Source organism: Euphorbia lathyris, chromosome 10 (genome assembly GCF_963576675.1).
Source record: "Euphorbia lathyris chromosome 10, ddEupLath1.1, whole genome shotgun sequence".
NCBI lineage: Eukaryota > Viridiplantae > Streptophyta > Magnoliopsida > Malpighiales > Euphorbiaceae > Euphorbia > Euphorbia lathyris.
The window spans coordinates 57,707,896-57,713,328 of record NC_088919.1 but is presented as its reverse complement, the minus strand read 5'-3'; the positions used below and the strand labels follow the sequence as shown (position 1 = coordinate 57,713,328).

At 34.5% G+C, this 5,433-nt stretch overlaps 1 non-coding gene across 1 annotated transcript; it reads right to left on the bottom strand.

Annotated features, from left to right (window-relative positions):
• Window positions 1-587: 587 nt before the first annotated feature.
• LOC136210101 (small nucleolar RNA R71) lies at window positions 588-694 on the bottom strand. The gene has a single exon (XR_010677808.1). It is a non-coding gene; the product is annotated as a small nucleolar RNA R71 (small nucleolar RNA).
• Window positions 695-5,433: the final 4,739 nt, after the last annotated feature.

The following is a 5,433-nucleotide window of genomic DNA, read 5'->3' as shown; positions in this document are numbered from 1 at the left end:
ATTTATTTTCAGTTTATATAACATATTTGTTTTCAATTTTGTTTTGAAGGTAGTTTGGTTCGTGCAACAATTTCAAGTTCATGCGCAGTTCGGGCACGCCACCAGACCCTCTTGATCCAGAAATTGAAATAACACTTAAGAAAAACAAGTAAAACAACAAAAACAAAGACAAAACACCCTTAAAAACCAAAGTAGTCCAGCCAGAAAATATGGCCGATCCACCGACACTTATGGATTATGCTAGGCCAGGAATGGCCGGTGTAACTAATAGTGTAGTTAGACCCCGTATAAACACAAATCAATTTGAAATTAAGCCTGCTTTGCTTAATATATTGCAAAACAGCGTAACGTTTTACGGACTACCTAACGAAAACCCTAATGCCCATTTGACAAATTTCTTAGAAATTTGTCACACTTTTAAAATTACTGATGTAACAGCCGAAGCAATCAAACTTCGCCTCTTTCCTTTCACTTTGAAGGATAAGGCAAAAATTTGGTTAACTTTTATGCCTGCTGCAACATTTGAAACTTGGGACCAATTAGCCCAAGCGTTTTTATCAAAATATTTTCCCTTAGCAAAAACCGCAAGAGTCATCAAAGAATTGACATCTTTTACACAAAATGATAATGAAACTCTTTATGAAGCTTGGGAATGTTTTAAAGAACTTCAACGTTTATGCCCACACCACCAATTGCCAGATGCACTTTTAATGCAGACATTCTATAATGGATTAAATCCTACGACTAGAGGTTCATTAGATGCTATGTCTGGAGGGTTATTTATGAAGAAGACGACCGTCCAAGCAAGAGAACTTTTGGAGGAAATGGCAATCAACAACAGTATGTGGCCCGCAGAGCGTGGACATATACCAATGGCAAAACCATCATCCTCAGGTACATCATCGGTTAAAAGTATAATGAATCTTGATCCAGTTGCGATGTTACAAGCCCAATTTTCTGCCTTATCGCACAAAGTTGATAGGTTTATGGCACCGTGCGATCCTAATGGTAATCCGATCCAGACAAATATTGATTACGAAGGTATGAATGAGATAGAACAGATAAATTTTGTCCAAGGACAAAACCAAACTACTAATCCTTATTCTAATACTTATAATCCTGGATGGAGAAATCATCCTAACTTTAATTGGAAAGATAGTAATAATAATAATAATGCAAATGCTAATCAATATCGTGTAAATAATTATCAAAATCAAACAAGAGATACGATTAGCACTTTATCTTCGAAAATCGACAAATTTATAGATGCTATGAATGGAAAGGTAAGTAATCAAGATGATGGTTTTAAACGGATCGAAAGTAAATTCGATCAGCTTATCAAAAACCAATCATCTAGCATCCATAATTTGGAGGTTCAAATTGGACAACTTGCTAAATCAATTCCATCCCGCAAAGAGGGAAGTCTTCCCAGCCAAACGGAAGAAAATCCGAAAGAGCATGTTAAGGCTATCACTCTTCGCTCAGGGAAAAACTACTTAGGTCCGAAAATGCCCGGAAATTCAACTTTACCTGGAAATGATTTACTAAAATCCAAAGAAGATACATTAAAACAAAAAGATACACCAATTGCCTCTAGTACGAAACCTTTTGTACCAAAGCCACCTTTTCCACACAGGGTCCGAAATAAGGACCATGATAAACAACTTTTATCATTTTTAGATAAACTTAAAAATTTGCATATAAATTTAACATTCATGGATGCAATTACGCAAATTCCTAACTATGGAAAATTCTTGAAAGATTTAATTTCAAAAAAGATTAGTTGGGAAGGAATTTCATCCATTTCACTTACTGAAGATTGTAGTTCGATAGTATCAAGCAAATTACCTACTAAACTCAAAGATCCCGGATGCTTTACCATTCCGTATAAATTGGGAAATATGGAATTCCCAAGTTGTCTTTGTGATTTAGGAGCTAGTATAAACTTGATGCCATTGTCTATTTTTGAAAAATTAGGTTTAGAAGAAGACATCAAACGTACCAATATGGTTTTGCAATTAGCGGATCAATCCACTAAAAGACCATATGGTATAATTGAAGACGTTTTAGTGAAAGTTGACAAGTTTATTTTTCCTACTGATTTTGTTATCTTAGATTTTGCTTATGACGTTAATTTTCCGCTAATCTTTGGTAGACCGTTCATGAACACGGGACGTGCTCTAGTTGATGTGTTGGAAGGAAAAGTAGTTTTAAGAATAGGTGACGATAAGATCGAGTTCGATATGAATCAAACAATGAAATATCCTATGGAGGATTTTGCCTGTATGAAACTTGATTTAGTTGAAGAATGTGTTAATGACATTGTTCAAAGAGAAGAAATAATAGAACCTATAATGGGTGAAGAATTAGAAGATAAGGACCCAGAGTCTTTGATTCGAGAAGATGGACCAGTTCCGCCTTCAGTAGTAGTTCCACCTAAATTAGAATTTAAAGAATTACCAAACCATCTGAGATACGCTTTCCTAGGCGGAAGTGATACTCTACCTATAATCATCTCTAACAAATTAACAGAAAATCAAGAAGAAAAATTGAAAGAAGTTGTTAGAAATAGAATAGGAAGTATGGGATGTCAGATTTCAGATTTAAAAGGAATTAATCCTAGTATTTTAATGCATAGGATTCACTTAGAAGAAGATAAGCCACCTAAAGCGGATAGACAAAGACGTTCAAATCCGAATATGAAAGAAGTAGTCAAAAATGAGATTACTAAACTCTTAGACAATGGAATCATTTATCCTATTTCGGATAGTGAATGGGTTAGTCCAATCCATTATGTACCCAAAAAGGGAGGCATAACTGTAGTAAGTAATGATGAAGGTGAATTAATACCTACGCGAACCACCACTGGTTGGATGGTTTGTATAGATTATAAGAACCTAAATAAGGCAACTAGGAAAGATCATTTTCCTTTACCTTTCATTGATCAAATGATCGAAAGAATAGCCGGTCATGCATTCTATTGTTTTCTTGATGGCTATTCCGGGTTCTTTCATATATATATTTACCCGGATGACCAAGATAAAACAACCTTCACATGTCCTTATGGAACATTTGCATATAGGAGAATGCCTTTTGGTCTATGTAATGCACCAGCAACTTTTCAACGTTGTATGACTGCAATTTTTAATGATTTCATCGAAGATATCATGGAAGTATTTATGGATGATTTTTCAGTTTATGAAGATTCTTTTGATGCATGTTTAAAAAACTTAGATAAAGTTCTTTCTAGATGCGAAGAAACGAATTTAGTACTAAATTGGGAAAAATGTCATTTCATGGTTGACGAAGGAATTGTTTTAGGTCATAAAATATCTGAAAAAGGATTAGAAGTGGATAGAGCAAAAACTTCAGTAATAGAAAAATTACCCCCACCAACAACTGTCAAGGGAGTAAGATCATTTCTAGGACATGTAGGTTTGTACAGACGATTTATAAAAAACTTTTCTGTGATTTCCAAGCCACTTACTAATTTGCTTATGAAGGATTCAACCTTCGATTTTAATGAAGATTGTATTAAAGCTTTCGAAACATTGAAAACAGCTTTAGTCAGTGCACCCATAATTGCTAAACCCGATTGGGATTTGCCTTTTGAAATCATGTGTGATGCAAGTGACCTAGCTGTAGGATGTGTTTTAGGTCAAAGAAAGGATAAAAGATTACATGTTATTTATTATGCAAGTCACACATTGTCCGGTGCATAGTTAAATTACACGACAACAGAAAAAGAGATGTTAGCCATAGTATTTGCATGTGATAAGTTTAGGTCATACTTGTTAGGATCTAAAATTATTATTTATACAGATCACACAACTTTACGTTATCTGTTTGCTAAGAAAGATGCAAAACCGCGTCTGATTAGATGGGTTTTGTTGTTACAAGAATTTGATATAGAAATTAAAGACAAAAAGGGAGCAGAAAACCTTGTCGCCGATCATCTATCAAGACTAGAAGATGAAAATGGTCCTATAGGTGAAACTATCGGTATACGAGATGATTTCCCCGATGAACATCTCTATCAAGTAGAAAGTTTCATGTCACCATGGTATGCAGATATTGCTAATTATCTTGCAACCGATATTGTTCCGGAAGGATTATCTTTCCAACAAAGGAGGAAATTTTTCTTCGATATTAAACAGTATTTTTGGGAAGATCCCTTTTTATTCAAATCATGTGGTGACGGGATAATTAGGAGATGCGTTGGAGAAAATGAATATGACTCTATAATAACGGAATGTCATTCCAGCTCATATGGAGGACATAATGGAGTTAGTAAAACGGTAGCTAGAATATTGGAATGTGGTTTCTTTTGGCCTATGATGTTTGAAGACGTTGGTTCATTTATTACTCGTTGTGATAAATGCCAAAGAATGGGAAATTTAGGAAGGAAAGATGAGATGCCCCTCACAAACATATTAGAAGTTGAAATCTTCGACATGTGGGGAATAGATTTCATGGGACCTTTTCCGCCTTCCAATAGTAAAACTTACATATTAGTAGCCGTTGATTATGTTTCGAAGTGGGTTGAAGCAATTGCAACCCCTACGAATGATTCTAAAGTAGTTGTTAGTTTTCTTGACGATATATTTTGTAGATTTGGTTGTCCTAGATTCATTGTTAGTGATGGCGGTACCCATTTCATAAATCAAAATTTTGATATGCTTATGAAAAGGTATGGAGTACGCCACCGCGTGTCAACGCCATACCATCCTCAGTCAAATGGTCAGGCGGAGATCTCAAATAGAGAACTCAAATGGATTCTAGAGAAAACTGTTTCATCATCAAGAAAAGATTGGTCACAAAAACTCAATAATGCGCTATCGGCATACCGTACTGCATTTAAATCACCAATAGGAATGACTCCATACCGTTTGGTGTATGGAAAGGCATGTCATTTGCCAGTAGAATTAGAACATAAAGCCTATTGGACTATTAGAAAACTTAATTTTGATTTACAACAAGCAGGAAAGAAACGTTTGCTCAATTTAAATGAGTTACGTCATCTATCGTATGAAAATGCGAGGATTTATAAAGAAATAGTGAAAAAATGGCACGATGCCAAGATTAAAGTCAAACACTTTAATGTTGGAGATAAGGTGTTGTTATTTAATTCATGGCTTCGTATATTTCCAGGAAAACTTAAGTCCAGATGGACAGGACCGTATTTAGTCGTCAAAACATTCGACTATGGTTCTTTAGAACTTGAGGAAACTAACGGCAATCGTTTCAAAGTTAATGGTATTAGATGTAAAATCTATTATGAAAATATTTCCGAAATAGGAACTGAATTCGTAACAAGATTACCTGACATAAATCATTTCGTTTTTTTACACATAGTTTTATTATTATTTTTATTTTTTTTTAGTTTTAGATTATATCACTTTAAGTTAGAATTTTAGATAAAAAAAATATGTT